This window comes from Sapajus apella, unplaced genomic scaffold, assembly GCF_009761245.1.
Source record: "Sapajus apella isolate SASKATOON/1434 unplaced genomic scaffold, GSC_monkey_1.0 scaffold6, whole genome shotgun sequence".
In the NCBI taxonomy this organism is placed as follows: Eukaryota; Metazoa; Chordata; class Mammalia; order Primates; family Cebidae; genus Sapajus; species Sapajus apella.
This window is the reverse complement of record NW_022436946.1, coordinates 36350624-36377869: the sequence shown is the minus strand read 5'-3', so window position 1 is coordinate 36377869 and position 27246 is coordinate 36350624. Positions and strand designations below refer to the sequence as shown.

The 27246-nt window shown below is 38.6% G+C and overlaps 1 long non-coding RNA gene across 6 annotated transcripts in view; it reads right to left on the bottom strand.

Moving 5' to 3' along the window:
- Nucleotides 1-27246, bottom strand: part of LOC116549426 — a 124746-nt gene that overhangs the window by 41533 nt on the left and 55967 nt on the right. For 5 of the 6 annotated variants that reach the window (XR_004267866.1, XR_004267864.1, XR_004267865.1 and 2 more), the window contains one exon: nt 12295-12438. This is a non-coding gene — a long non-coding RNA (uncharacterized LOC116549426). Of the gene's footprint in view, nt 1-5414; nt 6411-12294; nt 12439-27246 lie in introns of those variants that run through there. The other variant, XR_004267867.1, reaches the window with a different exon arrangement.

Here is a 27246-nt window from a genome sequence, read left to right as displayed (position 1 = left end):
GTCTGTCTGGATTTTTCTTGACCCCTCTACATATGTATTCCTACCTTCTGGGTATGAGGCAGGACCCTCTCTGGAATGGGGGTCTTATGACCTACAGTCAAACAAGGTATATCAGATAATTTACGGCCAGTTTTTACACAGAAAGATGTGGAGATAAAGTAAAAGTAATGTTTTTAGGTTTTTTGGCTGGCTTTGGGGAAAAGGGGTTCTGGTTTCTATGGCCTGCCTTGTAGAAAAGAGATTCTAGTTTCTATGATAGTCCTCCGGGGAGAATGGGACTATGAAACAGGAGGGCAGGAGAAGGTCAGAGAAAACCTTTTTCTTCTGAGGACTTCATTTGGGGGTATTGTTTTCTGAGTCCCAGCACCCCTCAATCCATTGGTAGGCCAGGCTTTCCATTTGCTTCTGCAGTTTACAGCCAGCAGTTATGAGGCTAGTGGGCAGAGACGGGGATGGAGTGTTGGATACGGGAGTGAAAGGGGAATGAATATACATCACCCAGTCACTTCTCACAACCTGCTGGACCTGCAGATGACCAGTTTAGTCACCTGTGTACAATCAGTGATAAACATGACAAAAAATATTTGTGACTCCCAAACGTGGGGAAATAAAGAGAAAAATAAATAGTATAAAACAATGAGAGAACAGTCTCAAAACTAGCATGTTCTGTATAATATGGGAAAGTCTTTATGGGCTCTGGCTACCAGATGCTCGCTGTTCAAAGATTTCATTACTGTGCAATTCATAGGTATCTAAAATACCAGGAAATATACTAATAGCATTTGCAGTCCATCCCAAACCAGGAAGATCTCAAGACTGCTTCATGTGAGCTCGGCCTTTTGCTTTGTTCATAAAGTAACCTGATCACTTGCTTAAGAGAGAAAATAGACTGTTTTTTAACCTTGCCTTGAAATTGTGAAATTCCTGTCATAAAAATAAGAAATAATATATGAAGCCTTGGGGTCAGATCACCCACTGGTTTTCAGGAGTTCTCAATAGAGTTATTAGGCTTTGAAGCAACAAAGTGAAGGGAGATTATGGTTTCATACTAGTATTTGAATTTCCTGAGATTCGTTTGCTTGAGAAAGACCCCTATCATCATTGAAATGTTTAAAGAATTGAAAGAGCTATTTTCTTGTTCGCAAATCCACTTTTTGACATAGAAAACTCTAGGATGGAATGTAACAGCCACTGAACTTAAAACTGCATTTTATATGTTTGTTTTTATCTGATAAAAAATACCAATCCAAAGATTCAATTTGTATCATTCTTCTTGTCATACTCTAGTAACATCCTTAAATATTGAAAAATCTTTACTTTAGCAGGGGGGAAAAAGATAACAGATCCTCCTCCACATGATATCCCATGATATTTTCCTCAGTTGTTAGTCACATTGTACTTTTGGCCATGACCCAGAAACCACAACCCTCAATTACATTTGCTTTCAGACATGTGGAAGAAACACATGCTAAAGTAATTAACAAAATTATGACATTTACATTTTTCCCCTGACTGTCAGTCCCTGTGATTCTTCAGCATATGATTCTACGTGAACAAAAACAATTATGCAACAAGCCGACCACGTTTATCCTTATCTAACGCTTTGAAAATGTCAAAAAGTAAAACAGAAGAAAACAGCTTTTTTCATAGACTGAGCATACTCTACTCCCTGTTTGGCAACCAGAACCACATGTGACAATGTCAGGAAGGTAAAGCATCCCATCTTATCCCAAAGTCATTGACTCTGAAGACAGCCAACTGAGTCTGATGACTAGTAGCTCTGAGTGGTCTCATTTGCCCTGATTTACTCTTCCTCCTTCTCTGTTGATAGATTCTAGTGCTCATTAAATGGAATGTGTAGTACAACTGGAAACTAATGACCATTAAGTAGAAAATGAAAGTAGAACATCAAATTTTCATAGTATCAGGAGATTTGTTGTAGCAATGGTAAGCATATCTTCTAACTCTATCAGCCCATATGTAATAGAATGTCTTAGAAAGCAATAAGAATGTTGTACATTTGCTTATGCCCATATTACCCAATTTATTTATAGGACTTTGATAATTGTTCACCATTGAGTTCATATCTTCATAATCCCACAAGCATTCATTAATCATCTACTGTGGGCCGAGAACATAAGCACTGCATGTATAAAGATGAATAAGACATGGCCCTTGCTCTCAGGAAGCTCACAAAATAGCAAGAATGAGACATATATGTTAATAAGATTGCATAACCAGACAGAGTTATAACCAAGCTAGCTAAAACACTTTATGAAGCACAGATAAAGAGACTTTCATCTGTGAGTCACAACAGAGGCTGACCCTGACCACAGCCAAGAAATATGTCTTTAGTAATCATACTATCTATGTTTTTGTTTGCCCTTCTATACCTCCTCCCTACCTATCTCCACCCTGTTCTTGCCTCATGAAGCTGACCTCTGAGGACTGGACCAACAGGCTCTTTTGCCCTCTTGGCTAGAGATAAGAGGGTTAGAGGAAGAGATTAGGCTATTTGTTCCCCTCTACCTTCCTGCCTAGTTTCCATGGACTGGTGGAATCTTTCTACCAAAGCCTATAGCTCCTGTCATAGCCCTTTCCACACAACTTCCCTCTCCAGGTTCCCAGCCCAGCTCTCCCCTGCCCCTTTTCAGCCTAGGAGAAATAATGATCCCCTATTGACTTGCTACACTCTGCCCACACCTAAATAAAAAAAGACTGTTTATTAAATTCTCTTCAGTTACCTAGTTTGAAAACATTGTCTGCTTCTGGCCAGGACTCTACTGCAGTAACCCTCTAGGAATTTAAAGGATTCAATAATTTCCGTGTTGCTTGAAAAGAATCCAGCTTGGGAGCATAGAACTGGGATTTCATCAGTCACCGATCAAACCCATCACAAATGTCCTCAAAAGATACTCCTCGTAATAATTACAGTTCTTACCCAGGAAAGTCACATGACTCTAGAACAGGCCTTACCTCATCAACCCTGCCATAGGCAAATCAAAATAACAGCATTTAGGACATGCTACACCAAAATATGGCACCCTAGCATGTGAGGAAACAACGCATAGAAAGAATTCTTCTTGTACCTTTTCCCCTGAAGCGAGCCATAAAACCTCCCCTGAAAATAGGTCATGAAACTCTCATTCCAGAGAAGTCCTCCATATTCCTAGGAAAAAGAATGTCACAGAGATATCAAGAAGCACTGGGGCAGAGAGCCTTTCTTAAGTTTCCCCAGTTTATTATCATTAGATCATCCTCTTTTGTTCTCTAATCATACCTCTGCATGACTGTCCATAAAAATATAGTTTTCCCTTTTCTTTTGGGTCTTTGTTTCTGAAGGCTACCATGTCACATAAAACTTGTATTAAATAAAAATATGTGCTTTTCTCTTGTTAATCTGTCTTTTGTCATAGAGGTCTCAGCCATAAAACTTGTGATGGGTGAGGGAAAGCTATTACTTTTTTTTTTTTACACTGACAACCATTCTGCCGTAAAGCCAGGGGGTAGACAGAATTTTAAGAGACCTCCAAACTTCCCAGCCCCTGACACACACACACATTTTTCTCAGGAGTTTAATCAAATGCCCATCTAGTTGCTGCTGTGAAAGAATTTTGGAGATGTGACTAGGGTCCCTAAGAAGCTGTCCTTAAATTAGAGCTATTACTTGGTGAGCCTGATCTAAGCACATGAACATTTCAAAGCCAGAGAGTTTTCTCCAGCTGGTTGAAGAAGTGGAAGTCAGAGGTATATGCTCTGACTGACCTGGAAGACAGCAGGCATCCATACTGTGAGCTGCCTATGAAGGCCATGTACTAAGGAACTGGGGGTAAGCTCTGGAAGCTGAGAGAGGTCCTTGGTCAGAACCTCTCTGCAAGAAAACAGGACCTCAGTCCCACAACTACATGGAAATGGATATGTCCAACAATCACTGAGCTGAAACTCAAACGAGAACCATAGCCTGGGCTGACACCTTCATTTAGCCTGCTGAGACCCTGAGCAGAGAATTTGGTTATGTCATGCCAAGATTCTGCCAAACAGAAACTATGAAATAATAAATTTGTGGTATTTTATAGCTACTAAGCTTGCAATAATTTGTCCGTCAGCAATACGGAACTAATACAGGCAACATGGTAGCTTTGCTTTGTCTTTGGGAAATGAATTAACTTAAACATGGCTTTTTTTTTTTTTTCCAGAAAAATAAAACGTATTCCTCTCAATGCAAACACTTGGACATATTAACATATTATCTATTTATTTGCCTTATTATATAGTGGTTAGTGTACTGCCTGATATTGAAAGAATCTAATAAACAGTTACGGAATGAAATATATAGGAATCATTTGACTTTTTTTCATTACTCAGATTACTAAATTCTAAAAGCATCCATTATTTACAGACTCTGTGAAAGATTGGATTACTTGCTACCCATATCCATTGTCTTCCACTAGGACAGGGTTATACTTTCCTGTACCTTTGAAGTAAGGTTCGGCATGTGATTCACAGCAGCTAATAGTAAGCCGAAGCAATATGATCACCGCCACACAGAAGCCTTGAGTCCTTTTGTGCTCTGCCTTACTTTCTCCCTGGTCTCATCACTAGCATGTTTTCAGATAGGGGGTGCTCTACTTGAGATTTGGGGCCACCACGGTGCAGAGCAGAGCCTCAGTCAATCCACAACTGCCATGCAATGTGACCAAGAAATAAACCCTTGCTGTTCCAAGGCATTGAGACACTGGGGGTATTTTGGCACTATGGCATAAGCTAGCCCATATTAACTGATACAGATTCCAATAATACTGATACCTTAAAGAGTTATTAAGAAGTATATGATCTCACTTCTATGGAGAATCTAAAAAAGTCCAATACATAGAAGCAGTGGGTAGAACAGTGGTTACCAGAGGCAAGGAGGTGAGAAAACAGGAGAAATGCTGAGCAAAGGGTACAAAGTTGCAGTTACATAGGATGAATATGACCAGAGGTAAAGAAAGAGGAGAATAATAATACTGTTTTATACTGAATATCTGCTAAAGATTAGATCTCAGATGTTCTTACCACACATACAAACTGTGAGAAAATGGTTATGCCAATTTGCTTTTCTGTAGTAATTATTATAATTATTATTATTTTTACATGGATTCTTGCTCTGTCGCCAGGCTAGAATGCAGTGGTGTGATCTCGGCTCACAGCAATCTCTGCCTCCTGGGTTCAAGCGATTCTCCCGCCTCAGCCTCCTGAGTAGCTTGGACTACAGGTGTGCGCTGTCATGTCCGGCTAATTTTTGTATTTTTAGTAGAGATGAGGTTTCACCATATTGGCCAGGATGGTCTCGATCTCTTGACCTTGTGATTCGCTTGCCTCAGCCTCCCAAAATGCTGGGATTACAGGTGAGAGCCACTGCGCCTGGCCTTCTGTAGTAATTATTTTACTATGTATATGTATGTCAAAACATTATGTCTTTAATTATATTCTTTAAATATATTCCATTTTTATGAGAACAAAGTGGATATCCATTTTCCTTTAGTACTAACTGCCTCTTGGGCCAGTATAATTTCTGTTTCCTTCCTGTGGTGCCATCTCTAAACATAAACTTTTAACGTACAGGCTTCTTTAACTGCTCTCATTTCATAGATAGAGCCAGGTCTAGGACTCTGAAAAAGGCTCCGTCTAAAACAAAAACATGCATAGGTTTTGTGAGAATGTTTTCCCACTTACAGGGAATTCTCATTTGCTTTCAGAACCATGGTCATATTTCAGGGTTTAAATGGAAGGGTGCTTTCTATGTGGTTGAGTCATTAATTATAACAATCGTAACTTGTATATTTTTTAAACTATGTGCAAAATAAAAAAGTTTTGGTTCTAAAATGGCTTTATCTCAGAAACTCATCACAAAGTAACTGTCCCTTCCCAGAAGGCATTAAAGGCCTGTGAGCACCACAGTCTAGTATGACTTCAGGCACTTAGACTCTTACCTCCACACCTCACTTTGTTTGCTTACTGAACTGCTAATATTGACTAGCTACTGGGTATCTACCATACTCTCCCTTTTGATGTGGAGGTCTATGTATACTTGATTAACCATTCCTATGCCAGATACTGTAGGAATTCAAAGAAAATGTAGTCTTCGCCCTTCATAAATTTGTAAAGTTTTGTAAGCTTCAATTTTTCAGCTTGGAAACTTGCGGAGTATAAGGAAAGACAGAAAAAGCTTTGCCTGAGATAAACAGCCATTAAGAATTCAACCTTCCTCATTGCTCTCTGTTCCAGTGTCTATGGTCTAAAATAGTCCACGATGCTGAGGAACACAGAAGCAATATCAGGCAGCTCTCCATGAATAGTTTTGAAACATTGTCTTCCCTATAATCCTCAAACATCTATTTCTCCATATGTCACAACTTTCCTTTTTCCTCCTAGAAAATAAAAAGAAAAATTCTTACATCACTGTTCCATTTAATTTTGCCATAATGCTTTCCTTCTCAGAACCCCCTAAAGACATCCAATGTCCTTCCAAATCAGATAAAAATTGGCTAGCAGCTGTTACAAGATTCTTTGTCAAATGACTACAGTGCTCTCTTGATAAAGCAGATGAGATTTCTGGTTCAATTTATGATCCCAGAAGAACCACTCAGCCTCCAATGAGGGACGAAGAGTAGGATTCTAGCACTTGTAGGGTTCAAGGGGAAGGTTCCCCTTGGCCCTTTAAAGATTCACTGAAAAATCAAGTCACAAAAGGTATATTAATTGGAGAAAAGGCATACAAATGTATTTAACATGTATACACAGGAGCCTTTGAATGAAGACTCCGAAATACAAGAAAAATTGTCAATTTTTATACTTAGGTTCAACAAAGTATAAACAGCAGTGTAGAAATATAATTGGACACAAAAGTTATGATCAAATGTTAATTAGATCTTTTCTTCTTATGGGAAAATGCATCAAGGCCTATTTGGTTAGATTCTTCTTGATCTCTCTGAGTGTACATTCTTTCCCTCTTAGAGGTGGGGCAGGACTCTCTCTGGAATGATCTTATGACCTGAACAAGATCAATAAGATAATTTCTTTATGGCCAGTTTTTGCACAGAAAGGTGGAGGAAGGTTGAGTAATATTTTTAGGTTTTATGGCTAGCTCGAGGGGAAAAAGCAATTCTGGTTTCTGTGACCTGCCTGGGGGATGCTAGTTTCTATGGCTAGCCTTGGAGGAGAATGGGACTGAGAGATGGGGCAGGCGAAGGTCAGATAAAAACTTTTGCTTCTAAGGCCTTAATTTGGGGGTACTGCTTTGTGGGCCCTAACACCCTGTAGTACTAGATCAGGAGGATGCTCTTATTTTATGAAATATGGACCAATTGGCATCTTAACACCAAAGACCTCATAATCTTCCTTTCTCATTCAGTCTTTTTTAACACAACTCAATCCAGACATCCTTTCTTTACATTCCCCTCAAAACTCCCACCTGAGTTCATTTATTTAATTTGTTTCTCTCACCTGGGATACCCTTAATCTTTCTCCTTCATTTTTTCAAAGCCTTTTTCCCAACCTCAAGTCTCAGTTCAAATTTCTTCAAGCCTCCCAGGCCTTGCATGTAACCCCCAGAGACTTTCTCTGCTCTGAATGCTCTGTGGTTCAATTCACAGCTTCAGTCATAAAGCACAGAGTTATCTGTGTTTACAATGTGCCAAGTGCCAGGGCTTTAAAGAACTGCAGGACCATCCTTTGCAAGGCTTCCCATGCTACCTGGGAGAATGAGATGAATATTTAAGAAGATAAATATCAATATATTCCCTCAGCATATGCCATCTTATCTCTATCCACAAAGCACCATGATATGACAGAGTGTACTGTGTCACTCATTTGACATTTAGTATTTGTAAAAATACACACATGATGTCTTCCTACAAACACTGAGGTGTTAGTTGAGGTGGTGATATAAAAAAAGCCTCTCTTCAATAATATACAAGCTTTGTGAGGTCACATCACTCTGTGACCCTTCTAGTTTCAAGACCAACACAACACACATGGCCCTGTGTCATAATGAAGAATGCAGGCTATGGAGGCGGAATCCTCTGTCTGAATACAACTGAGCCACTTACTCTGTGTGTGTTCTCCAGCAAATTTCTCTGTGCCTGAGTTTTCTTGTCTGTAAAATGGGGCCATAAATTTACTTACCTCATAGAGGATTTAATGAGATAATGTAAGTAAATCACTTTGCATATTGTTTGGCACATGGCTAGTCAATAAACGTTAGATATTTTTGTGTTAACTCAATAAACCTAATGAAAGTGACTGGCAGTCCAATGATGTAGTTTCACTGCCTCTAAGGAGTTAGGGGCACAGCTGTAAATAATACTTTCTGCATGATGGATCCTCTCTGAGTTAAATAAAATAAAATAGAAACTTCATGCCTAAAATCTTGTCTTAAATATAATATTCTTAAATGCTTCATTCCCTATTGCCCAAGGGACCTATGGCAGGATTCTGGCATAAGCTGTCTCCACCCTGAGCAGTGGGCTAGAAACTTTCAACTGGGCATTTACCTTTAGTCTTGGCTCTGCTGGCATGAGCAAGGCAGGATTAGGGACAGAACAAGCATACATTCTGGTTCACCCAAGCCCCTTACAGGTTAGGCTTGTTGTCCCAGTGTTTTTATTAACAGCACTTCCGCTTGTCCCTTAGACATGTATTGGTTTGCACAATAAATTACTCAGCCACCCTAGTTATACAGTCTGCTATTCTGTCCCCCATCAAAGAGCAGAGTGTAAGAGGGAAATATGGGCTGAGTTTAAACCCAACTTTGAGACTGCTCGTTAGCCATAAGTCTTGGGGCAATTGCTGATTTTGGCTGATTTGTAAATATCTTGGTCCATTCAGACTGCTCTAAAAAAACACCATAAGTTTTTGGCTTATAAAAACGGAAATTTATTTCTGTTAGTTTTGAAGACTAGGAAGCCCAAAATCAGAATGGCAACAGATTCAGGGACGGTGAGGGTCCACTTTCTGGTTCACAGATGGCATCTTCCAGCCATGTCCTCACATGGTGAAAGAGGGAAGGCTTTTTGGAGCCTCTTTTCATCAGAGCACTAATCCCATCATGGGACCTCTGCCTTAATGACCTAATCACCTCCCAAATGTCCCACTGCATAATACCATAATATTGGCGATTAGGTTTCAACATAAGAATTTTGGGAAGACACAAAAATTCAGACCATAGCAGTAAACTTTGCTCATTAGTAAAATGAAAATAATGGTAACTACCTAGCTCTCATGGTTATGAAAATTACAGAATACACAAGTAGATGTCCAAATATGTGAATTCTTTTGCCTTTCCTTTATACACTCCATGCATGAACAGAAAACAGTTCCAATGATTCCTGCTTTTGAGGTTACACTGCATCTGCAAGGCACCTGCTTTTGAGGTTACTCTGTGTCTGCAGAACAGCAGCACAGGGGGTGTAGTGCATGCGTGTTTCCCCAGGCAGTGAAGAGGGACAAGGCCCTTCTGGGGCTGTGTCCCAGAGTCTCAGCAGAAAGAGAGAGACCCTATGGCTCCTGATAACAGGTTTTAGCTGTAATCATTCAATTACACCCTTTTATGTTCTATTTTACTGCATGTGAAAGAGGCATGGATATCTGGATATCTAATAGCTAACATTTACTGGGAGGTGAGCTACTAAAAATAGTCCCACAATCTGTGGGCGGGTTTCCAGGAAATGCTTGACTTGTTAGAGCAGAACTGCAGAGTCTGTTAATCAAGCCCTTCATCTGAATCACTTGCCCATGCTGCTAGCCCAGGGCTGAAGGCTTAGCTCTTGTTCATACCAACTGAGATAGAATAGCAGAATCTTAAAGGAATATGGAGTTGCAGACTAATACTGAAATATGTATGAGGATTGTACGGTAGTGACTTTCAGCCAATTTGAAATACCACACCACAAAAACTACCAGGACAAAATGTAATTCATTATTTTAATTCCCTTGGAATGAGATTGTCTCTAGAACTTCAAGTCTAATGATGATAGTGTGTTTTCATTTGTGGATCCTCTCACACCTCAAGCTGGAGAGGCAGAGGGCCTATGCCCTTTTTAAAGATAAAAAGTAAATATGATGAAAAGACTTTTAACTTAACAGATGGATGCTACTGGTGATATTTCAGAATATTTAACAGAAGATATTCCAGTTTTCTTGCAACCCTTACAAAGGGCAGAGACAAAGCTGATCAGAATGAATTTTCGTTGTCAGAATTTTTGAGTCTGGCATTTTCTGTGAGTTTAAATGCTATATTAATAAAGGCTGAATATAGTTTAATGCCACTACCTTTTCTGACTTGAAGTCAATTATTAAAAGGTCAAAAATTATTAATGTGTTTTAAGGAAGAATACTGTGGAAATGAAATACAATGCACACATAGTAAGCACTTTTTTAAAAAAATAATACTTATAATTAAAAATAAATAATAAAAATACTAAATTGAATCTAATTTCTTTTGAGCTTTAATAAAATAAATTAAAATACAATACTATTTGAAATCAAGGTAGGGTGTAATTATTCATCTACTAGAAACAAAAACAATGTTTTTTAAAAAATTAATTGAACTATTAATTCAGGATACACTTTAAGACATCTTGCAAATAATTTTTCAGGCTTCATCTTTGACAAAGAAAATGGTGGATTTAGGTAAAGGGATATTTACAGCAGTAAATCCAGAACAAATATTTTGTCAGGAGGAAATAAACACCTTTACCTGTAGTAGACAACACTATTTTGAAGTGGGAATTGATTCTACTTTGTACTTGTTTTGTTTCAAATTATTTGTTTCTGCTAAAAGATGGGGGGTAGTTCCTGACAAAAATCTTTCAATCAGCTGTTAATGAGTCACTTGTGGTCAAGTTCACAGACAAAAGCCTTTTTATTGACTGAGTTGGGTCAGGTTTCCAGACTTTTCCTACCCTTTTTCATCCCATGAAGACAAAACAAGGCAGAAGAGGAGTGTTGTTGGGCCACCCGTCATCTCAAGTTTTTGAAATAGAGGCAGCAATCAAGAAAGTTGCTTCAAGGATGGGATCTTTTCCCGGGTTTGCCGTGAACAGTGCGACATTCTGGTTCAACCTTTGTATGTTCGGGACACAGCATTCTCTTTCTGCAAATGATGTCATATTTGGGGGCATGGTTGTGAGTGAACAGGGTTAAGCCCAGGACTGTTCTGTCTTTCTTCTAGTTCTGCCCTCAGTAGCCATGTGACATTAGCCATGTCTTTCAACCTTGATATCTGTCAAATGATTGGCGATCGGGCCTCTTCTCAGATCCCTTCTACTAATTACTAATTCTATCTATATTTCCTGTTGTTTATAATCGATATATAATGTGTGTGTGTGTCTGTGTGTCTGTATGTGTGTGTGTGTGTGTGTGTGTGTGTGTGTGTGTGCAGTTTAGGTTAGATAATTATTCATATATTGGTAAAAATTAAGAACTATATTATTTATAATAGTGCAGTTTCAAAATTCAAAACAAACTTTTTACTTGATTCTTGATCTTGTGACAGTTTAAAAAATTACATTTTACTACCATTTTTGAGGCTCCAGTCTTAATTTTAATCACAAAGAAAGTGGTAATTCGTTAGGCCAAATAACAGAAAATAATAAAAATAGTTAAAAAAAAAAAAAAGTGAGGAGAAACAAAAGGCGGCCCATGGTCAAGAAAGTAATTTTTTTCTTAAGCAACATCATGATATGTGGTAAATTAGGAAGTGGGTGGATGCACACTGTGTGTTTGTGTGTATGTAGAAGAGGAGGTGGTATGCTGCTAAAGGAGAGTCTGAGAGATGATTAAAGGTCAGATGTCAACCATTTGGCTGTGGTTTTTATATGCCTTTTACATTTATTGCTCTCTCATAAAAGTAAAATGTGACTAGTTAAATAAATGTTGCTAAAACAGGATATTGAGGTTGTAATAATGGGAAAGCATTGCAAAGAACCCTTAGAGAAATTCAAGTCATTTAACGTATTAATTTCCTAAAATTGATTTTTTTACTTTCACATTTTTAATTTTAAAAATCACTTATAAAAAATTAGAACTTCTACATTTAGAGCCTATATATATAGTGGCTTTTAAAAAAAGTTTGAAATAGAAAACTGTCCTCAGATCCTTTGGTATGCAAAAGTATTGCATTGGAAGGGAAATACATGGCTGAGCATGCTGTGATTTTAATTTTATGTTTTAAGTTATTGTAATAAAATACCAGACACTGATATTCACACAGTTTAAAAAATCAGCCTAAGACCTTTGCTCACTCTGTCATACCTCCTCTCCTGGGGAAAGACAAAGTGGGAGGCGGGGCCTTGCTTCAGGAGCTCAGAAAACTGGCTTCTTGTTCCAGGTCTACCACTTACTGAGCTGCTGCACATCTGATTCTTTCTCAGTCTTCCTGGTTTCTAATTACCATGTCTGCAAAACAGGAATAAACAAACTTCACTAAAAACAGAAGACCTGATCAAATGTCACTTCTAACCCTAAGATCCAGTGAATGTGTCAACTCATGGCTAAAAATGCACAAAAAGGGGGAAAAAGGAGAAAAGAAAAGCAAACCACTCCTGGCATTCTCTGAAAGAGTCTGCAGAGATTCCAGTCTCTCACTCTCACTTTTCACCACACTCTGCTTCCTGCTCTCCCCCATTCGCCCACTATTACTGCCTAGCTTACTGGTCCAGGGGCTTATCAGCTAACACCAGTGGTCTACTGGCTGCATCCTCCTGCCCCTCAACTCCCTCTCCACACAGCACTCACTCTTCCTGAAAACAGTTCAGATTTGCTCTGGCACTCAAAGCCCTCCATAGTCCAGCTTCACCTTTCCTTTTTAGCTCGACAGCTCTTCATTCCTTGACCTACAGAAACTCTTGGCTTCAAACAAATGATATTATTCATTTGGCCCAGAATTGGAGTAATCATATCTTATTGCAGCAATCTTTCCCAAACCATTCTCTCTGTCCCTCACATGCAATGAATTGTAGAGATTATCTCTCTAATTAGTTGGAGAGAACCTCTTAGTTGGAGAAAACCTCTCCAACTAAGGTAATCTCAGCTATGCTTTAATTTCAGGTTCAAATCGTGCCACTGCTACAAGGTTCTCTTTCTGTCTTACCACTGAACTTCATTAATTAATCATGTCTTTATTATTCATCTGGCTTTTTGCATTTACTCTTTTTGTTACTAGTTTTACTGCCTATAGGCTCAACTGGGCTATAAAGTCCTTGAAGGATGAACCCTAGGCTTGTCTTTCTCTGTCTTCTGCACAAGTCTGGTATAGGACTTCCTTAGTAATATAAAAACAATGATCAAAATGTGTCTATGTTATGCTTATCTTTAAAATCAAATTGTCCATTAATGTGAGTATTCCTTATTTTTTGACTAGAACTGTTGTTACATTAAATATACTCACTTGGTGAAGTGTGAAATGTACAGAAATCTAAACATGCTTGCATTATTTTTTCTTAAATGTCAACAGCCTTTCAAGTTCTTGCATTTAGAAAGATCAATGACAAATGATAAGCAAAATTATTAAAATGTTTTCTCAATTTTTAAAAAATATATTAAACAGAATTCTAATATTTAGCCATAGCATTTATTACAATTATTTTCAGTACCAAATATTGAATACCTTCCCCTTCTCTTATTCTCCCTTGGAACCAGTGTTCTTAAATTAAAATAATAATAATGATGATGGTGATTATATCATAGCCAAAATATTCTTTCTGGTGATTCAGAATTAAAATGTACTACTTGGCGATCTTTTGTATCACTAACATCTGGAAAAGCATAAGACAAAACCTAAGTGGTTTTAAGAATGACATTATTCAGATATGATGATTGGAAATGGTCACAAATTGAAAACTGTAAAGGCTAGTTTCTATATTACCTTAATTTTCCCCATAATAAAGTGAAAGGCCTATTTCAAAGAAGTCTAAAAGTCTTGTATATTATAGGAATGAGTTACATACCTAGATCATGCTTTGCTACAATTTACCTTGTTTTTACATTATGCTTTATGATCTTCAAGGGGAAAAAATAGAAAACTATAATGAGAAATTAGAGAGATTGAAAATGTTTTCAACCTTTTGAAATTTTCCTGGCCTGTCCTCCAGTGAATTTCTGGTTGTGCACCCAAGGCCTTTAAAACTATCTCACGGGGAACATTGTCTTTATCTGAAGCTTCTTGCTAAAGGTCCCACAGAGAGGGCTCCTCAGCCTCCCTTCATGCCCCTGGCTGAAATTATCCCTCTTTCTTTAAACGCAGTAGTTGGGTTTTGCCTCTCAAAATCCCATCCATAGAGATGGGCAAAGACGATGCCTGTGGAATTCTCCCTCCTGTATTAGTTTGAAAAGCTCATTTGCCAGATTTTCTGAATGCTTTTTAATTATCATTGCTTTTGCATTGCAATTTCTTAATGAACTTCTGCTTCATTTGTCTTTTGACACCATCAAGTTATTCTCCTTCGAGGCCTAAAGCTGTGCTTGGCAATTTCCCAGCAGGTGAATCTTGAGCCCAGGCTGGCAGACAGTACCTGTGGAAAAGTCTTTCTAGCCAAGCGCCAGGAGATACTTAGAAAAATCCCACATCTCAGCCCTGAAGGTATATGCACCAGCATGGAGTGCTGGAAATGTTAGGGGCTTTCATGAAGAGGGACTGACTTCTACGTAGAGATAATTCCTAAATACAGCCACCTAACATCATGCTAATTCCTGTCTTCTGATGTCACTGTCTGGAAATATACTCAAGCCATCTTTTGTGTTTCCTGAATCTCTTAAGGTGGAGACAGGAAGTTCTTCAGACCAATTATATAAGTTTTAGATTAAAAGCTTGATTTTCTAGGGAGTCGTTACAAATACAAAACCAGCATTTCATATTCAAGAGGCATTTGTTCTAGATAAGTTTTTGGAAACCATTTAATTTAGACCAAAATCACTTTTAAACTTTGCCACGAAGAGCCCCATTGGTGTTTGTTTAGTGTTTTCCATGTGCAAATGTGGCTCTTCTGTTAGTTGTCTTCATCCTGTAATCTGTCTGGATGAGTCACTCTTAATAAGTGGCTTTCCAATGAGCTGGTCCACAGTTTTCAAAGTGGTTTCACTGGCCCTAAAAATGACCCCATAGAAAAAGAAGGCTGTGTATGAGCTACCTCCCCCAACTGAGGAATTCACAGAGCCTGTTGGCTTATTAAAGTCTTGAGAATTTCAGCAGTGCATAAATGCGATTGGCTTTGTGTAACAGTGCTTCCCAAACTTACTTGGCCATGAAACTGAAAGTGTGGATTCTGATTTTCATCCAGAAAAAAATGATAGTTTTCAGACCACGCTTTGGTAAATGCTGGGTGAAGCATCTTGCCTTGCAAAGAAGGAGGAAAGACATGCATTTTTTTCAATACAAAATATAACAAAGAAACACTATTCCATATTTATCCTACAATCATTTGCCATTGTCTAACCACAGGTTTCTCACTCATGTTTCAGATGATGTAGTCTCAGGTACTCTAAGTACACACCATTTATTTTAGTCTACTTTTGAGGAATGTGTGTTTAAAATGTGACTTTAAAAATGTGTCTGGGGATTCCATATGCTGTCTGGAACTGAGAAGGGAGGCAAACATCTTGGGCATCCACACACAGGCACCTGCTCTGTTTCAACTTTTTTGGTACATTGATGGTGAGGCAATGGGACAGATAGCCTGGATAAGCTTCTCAAACATCAACGGGATTTCTAATGAGATGATTGAAGCCACACTCTATTAAATATTTCGGGTCTAAAAAATGATTAGAAAATAGAATCTTCTGCACAAAAACTGTGAAGGTGAAATTTCTAATTAAAAAAAAAAAAAAGACAACCAAAAGGAAGAACTGTAGGCTTGGTGGTACTTTCTTCATTAATGTATTCTGGCATAAAAATAACTTCTAGTTACATAAGGCATAGGACAAAAAGCACACAATGCTAATGAGCCAAGTGCCTTAAAAACACTAAATGGGAGGTGAAAACTCTCCTCTGAAGGAATTGAAGAAAACAGAGGAGAAGCCGGATCTTGTTATATCACCAGTGTCAAACTATGGCCAGAAAATGATGAGTCGTTCCTCTGCAAAGTAGCAATGACCCTAGAATCCTCTGGTCTACTTGAATTCTCAAAACTTCTCTCTTCTCTAGCCAGTAATTTTTTCAACACTAAGGTTTTTTTCAGAGGATTAACCGTGGAGCAGTCAAAGGAAAACCACAGGATACAGATTTTTTAAGTCATAATTTACATGCTACCTTAGTCCAAAACTGTATTGTCCCTTTAGCTGCGCATTAACCTACTATGAACCTGGACTGAAGCATGGGTTCCTGAAATCAGGTCATATTTATTTACTTCAGAAGGAGAAATAATGGTGAAGTTTGGCCCGTGAGTTTCATTTCTTTCTTCCCTCCTTGCACATACTGATATTTTTCTAGATGGACATCCCTGACAACCAGACTGCTATCTCAGGCTATCCCAACCCAACCATTACAGGACAGCGTCTGATACTCCACAGAGTGCAGCAACAGAAAGAAGTGCAGGGCAGAAGGGAGTAGAACCGAAATATGGAGAAAGGGCCTCTGGGGAGTCTTGGGCAAGAAAGCCTAGAAACTGATGATTTGATTTGGGTCAGGCCCATAGTATATAAAAATGAGGAAACGCATTTTAAATAATACAAACAAATCTCCTAACTTAAAAAAGAGAAAGGCCATAAATGAGATAGTCTTTTCTTTGAGCCATATTTCATATGAACTAAAGAAATAGGATGAAGCTTCATGGAAAGGGATCACCAACATAAGTGGGTGGAGTATTGTACCCTTTAGTGCTCATCATGAGTGCCTGGGGAAGCAGGAAAATGGCTGGCTTTGAACTGCAGAAAGTCAGATTCTTCCATAAACATGAGAGACAGGTTTGGGATTTCAAGTCCGAAAGGTAACAATGTGGGTTAAAATACAAAGCAAATGTCTACATGAATACAGGGTAGTAAAATGTAATAACTGGAATAGTCAATATTTATTTGGTGCTTTACAGTTTTAAAATATCCTCCCCGTTCATTGCCTCATTTGATTCTCAGTACCCCACCATGTGGGAGGTTCTATACCAAATTCACTCAAAATTGTCTAGTGGAATCTTCACTTTAAATATCCTAAACCATTTCTATTAGATTCACTTGAATCGTAGCCCCAAGTCAAGCATTTGTAAGACCCAATCTCTAGGAGCTAGTTTGATTCTCATACCTGAAACTCCCATAGGAATCCCTGGTCAGACTCTATGTCCCAATTTTGCATTCGTAAAGTATTTTCTTATTTCACAGTTGAGAGTACTGGAGCCCAGAGACATCAGGTTTTTTTGCCCAAAATAACATGTCCTGAAATACAGACAGAGGTCTTTTTATTCTGGAACTACCTTTTGTCCCTTGCGCCATGCTTTCTCTTATGGCACGCCTGCACATCCTATTTGGTTACAGTGGAAGTTCCTGGTATAAGGCCTTCCTCTCCAAAAGCAACCACAAAATATGTGCTGAATTAGTTAAAATGAAATAAAGCCTCCAGCAGTTTCTCAGGGCCCTTGAGTCATCTGTAAGAAGTCAGAAATGAGGCACTCTTGCATGGCCTGAGTCTCTGGGCCTGAATTGGGGTTCTGCGGCCTCTTAAAACATCACCTCGTGAGAAAAGTAACAATTTCCATTAATTTTGACCCAAATGCTTCCCTGCTTGTGGTATCACGATGCAGACATGGTCAGGCTAACAATTAGAGGAATAACCTAAGTCTGCCCTTCCCACACACATCCCAGTAAGGTCCCTGCAATGTCTCCTCAGGACATTTCTGGGAGTCTGGGGAGCTGTCTTAGGTGTGACCCTTCGATGGCTGTGAGCTCCAGGGGATTCCTTTGTCACCAGTGTGCCACTCTGCCACCACTGCTAATAGAGCCTTCAATGCCACCTGAAATAGACCCTGACACACCCAATACTGCCAGCCACGGTGCACTAGGGCATGCTGTCCTCCCCACAGAGGCAAGGAGATCATTCTGCTTCACACTGTGTCACACTGAGTCACTGCAGATCCCTGTTACTTACTATGTGGGATCCCTGAAATGAAAGATCTCTCAAGGTCTTGAAATATAGAAATATTAAGATTGGTCAAATCAACTGTCCTACACCAAATAGTTCCTCCCCTCCATCTTCTAGTAGCTTCAAGATGTGAATCCATGTGAATACATATAATTATCTTCCATTTTAGGATAATGTATAACAATTTTAAGATTAGCAAATAAATTCAATTTCAGATTAGCAAGCAGAGTTTTAAATTAACAAGCATAGGCCAGGTGTGGTGGTTCATGCCTGTAATCCCAGCACTTTGGGAGACTGAGGCAGGCAGATCATGAGGTCAAGAGTTTGAGACCAGCCTGGCCAACATGGTGAAACCCTGTCTCTACTAAAAATCAAAATTAGCTAGATGTGGTGATACCTGCCTGTAATCCCAGCTACTGGGGAGGCAGAGGCAGGAGAATCACTTGAACCCAGGAGGCAGAGGTTGCAGTGACCAAGATCATGCCACTGCACTCCAGCCTGGGTGACGTGGCAAGACTCCATTTCAAAAAAAAAAAAAAAAAAAAAAAAAAAAAAAAAATTAACAAGCATTCCTTTCTATATGCCAAATTTAAGTCCACCTTATTTTTACCACTGTAGGACAGAGGAAAAAAGAAAACTATACATGTGTATGTATGTGTGTGTGTATTTATGTTATGCATGTGTGTGTACATATATACATACATACATACTATATATATATATATATATACACACACACAGAGACAGATGCATACATAATACACGTACATATGTGTGTGTCCTGCTAGTTACAGTTTATATTAAAATATAGTTGATCAGTATTTTTCTTGAGCTTTCCTTTGAAGTAAATGGCTTTGTTGTACAAAGCTTACCTTTTGATTTATTTGCAAGGTACACTTTGTATATGCAAGACCACACAAAAGAAAAGAAACTCTCATAAAGATGAAACAATTTTCTTGCTATAGGAATAAAGTTTTGCTTGAATTATTTTTAGGAAGTGGTAATAAATACAATAATTATTACATTATATGAAAACAAATATAGCAAATTATATTGCAGGGAATGAATAAAATTGGAAACTGGCAAATTGTCTGGAGTTGTGGTAAGTTAATAAGATGCATATTGGTGGTCATCTTAAGATGTTGCCTGCTGTTAGAATAAATGAGTTATATATCCCACAGGAGCCTCCAGTACTTCTCCACCCTTTACCCTGGGAGGATCTGCTGAAGTGACGTGCCAGGAGAAACACACACTGGATGTGCTCCAAAGTTCCCTCTGTACACTATTCACTTTACTACTTGGGGGGTCATGGAGCTCTTCAAGCCAGGATAAATATGCCAGGTATAAATAAATATGATTTAAGATACACATGGCATTGATTCTACTCCAAACTCACAAATTTTATAATTTTTTTCCTCTCCATAAAGGAAAGGCTAACCAGTTTCAGACATAGGTTTTAAGGAAGAAGTGAGATTTTCTTTTCTAAAGGTCTCCAACACTATTGTGGTTATGATATAAATTTTAAACTGAAAATTGAAAGAATTCATAATCCATAAAATGCCCATGGCATTTCCGGGAACACTTTTAAATTGCTACAGTATAAGTTGAATATGTATTTATACATTTCTCAGGGGACTATTCTTCCTTGTTAACTAGACTGAGAAAAGGCAATAAAGTATTCAGCTGCCTAGTGAAGGCTTTCTGATAAAGAATTCAGCTATAACAGCTACTCGACCAGTGAATGTCTTATTCAGGGACAACTTTAGAAACTCTCGGCCCACTAATCATTGATAAAAATTTATATACCGAAGAATTAAATGAATGAAAATGGAAACATCTCAAATTTGTCTAGATAATCAAAGACAAGGGTTTCATTGTCTTTTTCCGTGGAGAGCTTATACTAACCAGCTCCCTTTGTTCTGCATTTACTTTGCATTCTCTCAAGTCACAAGATTTCTCTTTGGGAAATTTTATTCGTTTAGACCAAATGAGTCCTGATAGTGCTGCTCGAAGATTCCATACCATCTGAAAGAGCCCATGCAGCTTCGAAAGGCAGCTCTTAGAAGAGGGCTAGGCATCTTACTAAAGAACTGTGAAGAAGGGCCCACAGTACCTTCCAAAAACTTGCCTAATAAACTGTAGTAAATCAGGACTCAATGAACAATTATGCTGATCTCAGGTGATACCAAGAGCACAAATACTAAAAATCAGCAGATAACCTCAAAATATTGCTTGAACGATTGGTTTTGAATTTCTCTCTTTCCAAGATTTTCTAAGAGCTGCTAAACGTTCTAATAAAAGTAAAATAATAGAATAATCTAAGTGATTAAGTTGAGCTTCTCTTCATGTCTGAATTACTAAAAGGGAAAAGGGGACAATGTAAATGCAAAGGAGAATAAAGGAAGTAGATCATTTGTATCTGGGAAATCAAACTATGAATAATTTGAAAAAAATGAAAGTAAAACTGCACATGGGACTGGGAATGACTTTTTTCTTATACAAACCTTAACATTCAATGATGTAAAAACACTGTATCCTTTAGCTCATTATTTTAAAATTTAAAGACTATGTTAGTTATGTTGATTGTTGCTAACTGAATGGAGGTCAACTTTGAATCTCATGGTACTTTGCCAAAAAAAAAATGATAAATATATATTCCAGTATATTCAGAAAACTATTTTGTCCCTGCCTTACCACAACTCCTGTGGCTTTACGTATCTCCATAAATGTGAGTTAACACCTCCCTAATCACTTTTTTTTTTTTTTTTTTTTTTAAGAGGGGGTTTCGCTCCTGTTACCCAGGCTGGAGTGCAATGGCGCAATCTCGGCTCACCGCAACCTCCACCTCCTGGGTTCAGGCAATTCTCCTGCCTCAGCCTCCTGAGCAGCTGGGATTACAGGCACGCGCCACCATGCCCAGCTAATTTTTTGTAGCTTTAGTAGAGACGGGGTTTCACCGTGTTGACCAGGATGGTCTCGATCTCTTGACCTCGTGATCCACCCGCCTCGGCCTCCCAAAGTGCTGGGATTACAGGCTTGAGCCACCGCGCCCGGCTCCTAATCACTTTTACTCATAGTCGTGGCTCTGGGCTTCTAAAGTCACCAGTTCTGAAGTCATCCCTTATTTGATACTTTGTACACACATTGTTACTTTGTAATTTTTTATACTTCTTTCTTTAAAAACTTCTTTCTCTCAGGGCACAGTGGCTCATACCTGTAATCCCAACACTTTGGGAGGCCAAGGCAGGTGGAACATTTGAGGTCAGGTGTTTGAGACCAGCCTGGCCAACATGGTGAAACCCTGTCTCTGCTAAAAGTGAAAATATTAGCTGGGCGTGATGGTGCGTGCCTGTAATCCCAGCTACTTGAGAGGTTGAGGCAGGAGAATCGCTTGAATTCAGTAGGCAGAAGTTTCAGTGAGCCTCTGAGATCACACCACTGCACTCCAGCTTGGGCAACAGAGTGATACCCTATCTAAAAAAAAAAAAAAAAAGTTTCATTTTCCTTGTATATATGTCATGCCTTCCTAAATATCATGTAAGCTTTACACTATCAGAAGTAGAGTTTTGTTATTCCCAAGCACATAGACCTAAGTGTCCCCCAAGTGTTGGGGCTCCATATGTGTGGAACAGAGAAACCCAAGGTCATTTCTCAAGGAGATCTCATTTCAGAGCCCCTGACACAACATCAGCCTACGAAGACACTCTCGGGTAAGCCCAAGTAAGGGAGTGAAGTAGGCTCTGAATGTTGACCTTGAACTTTCTGTTTTATTTTCTACTTCTAATGAATCATTTCTTAGGCTATGGTACCCAGGGAAGTCAAATGAGAAAATGGACTCAGGCCTCCCTGCATCATCGCCTTGGCCACTTTCCAAATGCTCTGGTGTCTGACAGTGCGTGGATTAGACAGGTAAGGAAACTGAGGGTATATTTTATGCTTTTCTCTTCTCTCACCCCATTCATCAATTTTCATATTAACAAGGTCATATGCTTCTCACTAAAGGAAGAGTTCAGGAGAAGAACTGGGAATGCTCAAGTAGATCCAGTGCTTCAGTCATCAATGAATTGTCTTCCTATGTATTGGGTAGAGTCCCAGACATTAGAATTGCAGTAAGGAACATAGCAAACAAGGTTTCTACTCCCATGAATCTTCATTCTAGCAGGGAGTGGCTGTCATGGCAGAAAACAAACAATAAGCGAGCACAAAAAAATGAATGTGACATAATGTTTAATAACCATATATGTTTCAAATAACAACAGAATGATGTTGTAAAAATAAGGGCTGTTGATGTGTGTGCTAATTTGGGCAAAGGGGCCTGGTAAGACCTTGGTGGGAAATAAACATTTTAGATGGATGTCAGACTGATGTGAAGGAGCCAGCCCCAGAGGTTCATGGAGCAGAGAATATGCTGCTGAAGAAAGGGAAAATGTCTGACTGAGTTTTGGACATAAAGAACAGAGAGAAAGCCCAAGTAGCTGTAACGTGGTAACCAATGGGTGGACTGTACAGGATGAAGTCAAAGAAGACAAGCCCAGGGATGCAGGGCCTCATAATACCTTCGGGAATAATTTGGGGTTTTATTCTAAGTACAGTAGAAATCCAGTGGAGGATGTAGCACAGATGTGGCATACATAGATTTAACTTTCAAAGATCACTCTGGCTGCTATGTGGAAATGGTCTTGGTTGAAACAGGGACCAGTATGGAAGCTGGAAAATGCTATCCAAAAAGTCAACCTGGCTTGAACTAAAGTGAACATTGAGGTAAAGAAGAGTTGGCAACTTCAGAATACATTTTGCAGCTGGTGCTGGAGAATGGAAGACACAGTAAATGGCAAAAAATAATCAAGGATAGGTTTTGAGGTTTGCACTGAGAAACTGGTATAGAAATGGGGAAGAAATGGACTTGGGAGAGCTAGAGGCAGAAAGCCAGAGCTCTGTGTGGCTGTGCCAAGTGTCAGGTGATTGTTACACTTCTGAGCAAAAATTTCAAGTCCAGATAGTCAGTTCAGAAACTGATCAAATGATTTCAATGACCAGCATTTTGATCTTTGGGACAATAGTCATGTAGGGGATAGAATGAACCATGTTACCTTCCTTGAGGAGCCAACAGAACATTGGCGAGACAGACATGATCATAGCTAAATGTTATAGGTAACATTTTTGGTAATTGCTCTAATAGGACCCAAGAACAGCACTTTGGGAACATTAAAAGGAAGTTACTTACTTTGATTCATGTTGTCTTTGATATCCCACTGCTAAGTTATTCTGCTCTGCTCATGCTTAAAACATCGCTACCTTCAACTTTGGTTCTTTTGGGCCAGAGCACGTAACCTTTCTAGGCTCATCATTTTGAAAGGCCACTAGAAGAAATTGGTATTATTCTTCCATGACTTCAAGGTCATCAACATTTAATGGAGTCAAAGACTGTCTGTGACAGGGTGGTTGGATCGGGCTTCTTCCATGGACCTCCAGATTTTATGTTTTAGAGGCTTTCACATACTTTTATAGGTCAAATACTAAAGCACAGCCTTAAATAAATTGTAGCAGCTTTTAACATAACTTTAATACTTTTCTGTTTAAATTGTGTCTAGGATCATATAATCTTTGGTGCTTAAATTCTTAACGTACCCTACAGTTCCTGAGGTAACATTTTTGTACATAATTTCTTTATTTAATTAATGCCTGACAAATAATCAAAAAAGTGAGAGGTAGTGAAACAAATTACAAAAAATAAAGTTTATCTTAATGCAAACAATTTTCAATTCCTCATGCTTTTCTTAACATAAGGTTTAACTGTGCCTTAACATATGGGATGGTAGTCATTACAGACTATGAAATTAAGAGTCTAGGAACTCACTGGTAAAAATTTACATCATGAATGGAGCAGGCTTTAGAAAGAGTTGCAATAGGAGACTGAGCAAATACACAACATACCCAAACGCACTCATACAATGTAAACACCTGCCAAACTGTGGATGGTATTTACTTATAAATAATAAGTCTAGAATAATATGCCTGATTGATAGATTAAAAAAATATAGATTCCAATAAAAAATAGTATTTCAAGGAGTTGGGTTTTTTTTTCCAATGGAAAACTGAATTTTGCAAAGGCTCAGTGTCATTTCCAACCCCCTGCCAGCCCCAGGGTCTTGTGTTCTGCCTGGCCTCAGAAGTCCTCCTTTGTCAGAGCATCCTCGGATGTCAGGCCTAGAAAGAACCTCAGAGATCATCTAAGTTGGCCACCATGTCCGCCCATATGCATGTACTTACTCTGCTCACACTCTTCATTCTCTTAGGAGCTGCTGCTGTGGTTCATTGGGTGAGCTTGCCTCCAGGATGTGCTTCCTCAGGGGACTGCCCTCAGTGAGGCCAAGGGAAATCTAATCCACAGGAAGCCATCCTCTGCCCCAGTCCCATCCAGTGAAAGAATGTGACCCTGCCACTGGGGAGATAGGGGATGATATGAAGTTCTGAAGGGCAAATATGGCCAACTGTTTTCTCAGCTTCTACCAAAACAGGCCTCCCCTCTTCATTTATTTCTCAGAATCTGGAAGTCAGCCCAAGGAACAGAGGCATCTGCTCTCATTTAAAAACAAGAAAGAGTATTAGATTCAGCTTTTTTTTTTTTTTTTTAAGAGCTTTAAATTTGGAGGAAAGCCTTTGTTTAATCCCATCAAGCCTGTGTCACAGGCTGAAAAATGCCAGGAAATTCCAAGCTAAAGACAGATACTTCATCTATAACTCATGCCACAGGACTTATTTTTATTCTTTCATATGCTTACAAAGGCTGAAGCATCAGAAAATCTCTGATTTTTTTTTTTTTGGTCTTGTCAGTTCATGTCATAACCTTGGCATTACTCTCTCTTTTTTAATTTAATAAGAATATGAGATTATACTGATTCTGTTCTCCTATTTCTTGTTAGTGCTGAACAAGCACTTCTGGCACTCACAACTCAAATTCCTGCCATGTTGGTCTGTGCCTTAGTATGTTTGGCTATGCAGTAAACTGCCTTGACCTATCATCCATCTTTAAGGCCCGAGAAAGAAATTATTTTAGCATTCTTGCTCTTAGCTCATATATATAAATCTGTGATCAATGACACATCTGCAGCTATGAAGTTAGCACAAAACTATAAAGAACAAAAGGAGCAGAGGGGATGGAGTGGGATAGGGTAGGGGTGGGTGGAGGGGGGAGAAAAAAGCAACAAAACTCATAAGCAGAAGAGTATTAAATCTTCTGCTTTATGCCCAACCATGGGTTCGGGAGTTTATAAATGGGATGAAGAATGTATGTAACTCCAAAAATATGTAACTCTTTCTCTTTAAATGTGGAAAGTCTTCATTTTTCAATCTGAGTGCCCTGAATTTCTGTATTGCTGTTAGAGTTGCGTGGTACATAATAAAAATGTGGAGCCTGCCCCAGACATAGCACAGTTCACCTTTTCAGGGATTTGAAAGCTCGATCACTCCAACTGTCTGGGAATAAAAGGGAAAAAATGAAGCATTAACACAAGGCATAGCCTTTCCTGATTATTATGATCGTCAGTCATTATAACAGAAGAACAAAGCAAACTAGAGAATAATATCAGGAAGATGGCTTTAGTGAAATAAAGAATGCTCTGCTATAACAAATTAAATGGTAAGATCAGTTTCCTATCAATTAGTAAGTATTTATGAAGGACCAACCAACTACCTGTTCATTTACTCTAAATAGATACTGTAAATTTGCTTTCAATGAGCTTTCAACCTAGTTTCAGTATGACAGTATAGAATATAGAATATAAGGTATAGGATAGTGCATATGTAGCCCCGGGACTTGCAATCCGTATGTAGGAACTTATCACAAACGCCACAACCACTCATGCTGCAGTACATCGTGATTTACATGGTACAAGCTTGGTTTTAAATCTCACTTTTAACTCACTCTTTGAATATGAGCAGAGCATGAGTGCCCTGCTCCATGTCAGTTTCTGTGCACACAGGTGATACAGCAGTGGAAGCGAAATAGATTCAATCCTTTCCCTCACTGAGATTTACAGGATAGCATATGATACATATATTAACAATCACACAAGTTTACAACCCAAAATTGTTATACAAATATGAGGTGATGAAGACAGTGCTGTCTAACAAGGACCCAATTTAGACTGGAGGTCAGGCAAGGCATCTTTAAGACGGAAGCCAGGGAGAATATATCAGGCCTGCTGGATAATCACAGGTAACAGGAGTGATCAGAGACAAAGAACATGACTTACAGGCAAAAAACAAAAAAAAAAAAAAAAAGAAAGAAAGAAAGAAAAGAAAAGAAAAAGAAAAAAGAATAAAAAAAAACATGTGCAATTCTTTGGATTGAAATGATCTTGACCATTCACCAACCTGTCTGAGGCCCAATCTTCTCATTAGTGGAGGTGAATATATTAATACCTCCCATAGACTTAGATTAGAAAGTAAATAACAACTAACATCTTTACTAACACAGCAGAATATCCTGAGAAAAATTATTTAAATTATGCCAAGGTCATCCAATGCCTAGTGAGGAGCACAACAGACATAACAGGGGAAATATATAAAATATTTAATAAAGAAAAAAAAGTCCTAACGAGTAAAGAAAAGATGTGATGTCGCAGTGGGAGATAATTAATGGTGAGACCCATAGGAATCAACGCTTTTTTTCTAGGTTCAATAAAGTGTTTAATTTATGAGGTAGTGCATTCAAAAGTTCGTATAACTAAATACACACACTGGCTTGTTTGTTTTGGATCCTTCAGTGTTTGAAAGTGAATTATTCATTCAAGCATTAATAAATTAAAATTTTTCAATTTGGCAGTTGAGAAAATTTACTTAAGGAAATAAAAGAGATATCTACCACGTTTGGACTGGCTTATGCATTTTTTTAAAGCTGGCTCAAATCTCAAATCTTCAAGAGTAAGAGAAAGTTCAAGTTATTTATTAATGTGAGTCTTTTACTCTACTGATTTATTGTACATGTGAAAACAAATCCTCAGATTGGTTGGAACTAAACTACGAAAACTGCCAGAATTTACCTGCGTTTTATGTAAACCAATTATAACACTGACTATGATAGGAGAGAGAATCTGCTGCAAGAATGAAAACTAATACAATTTTCCTTTATCATGGAATAACTT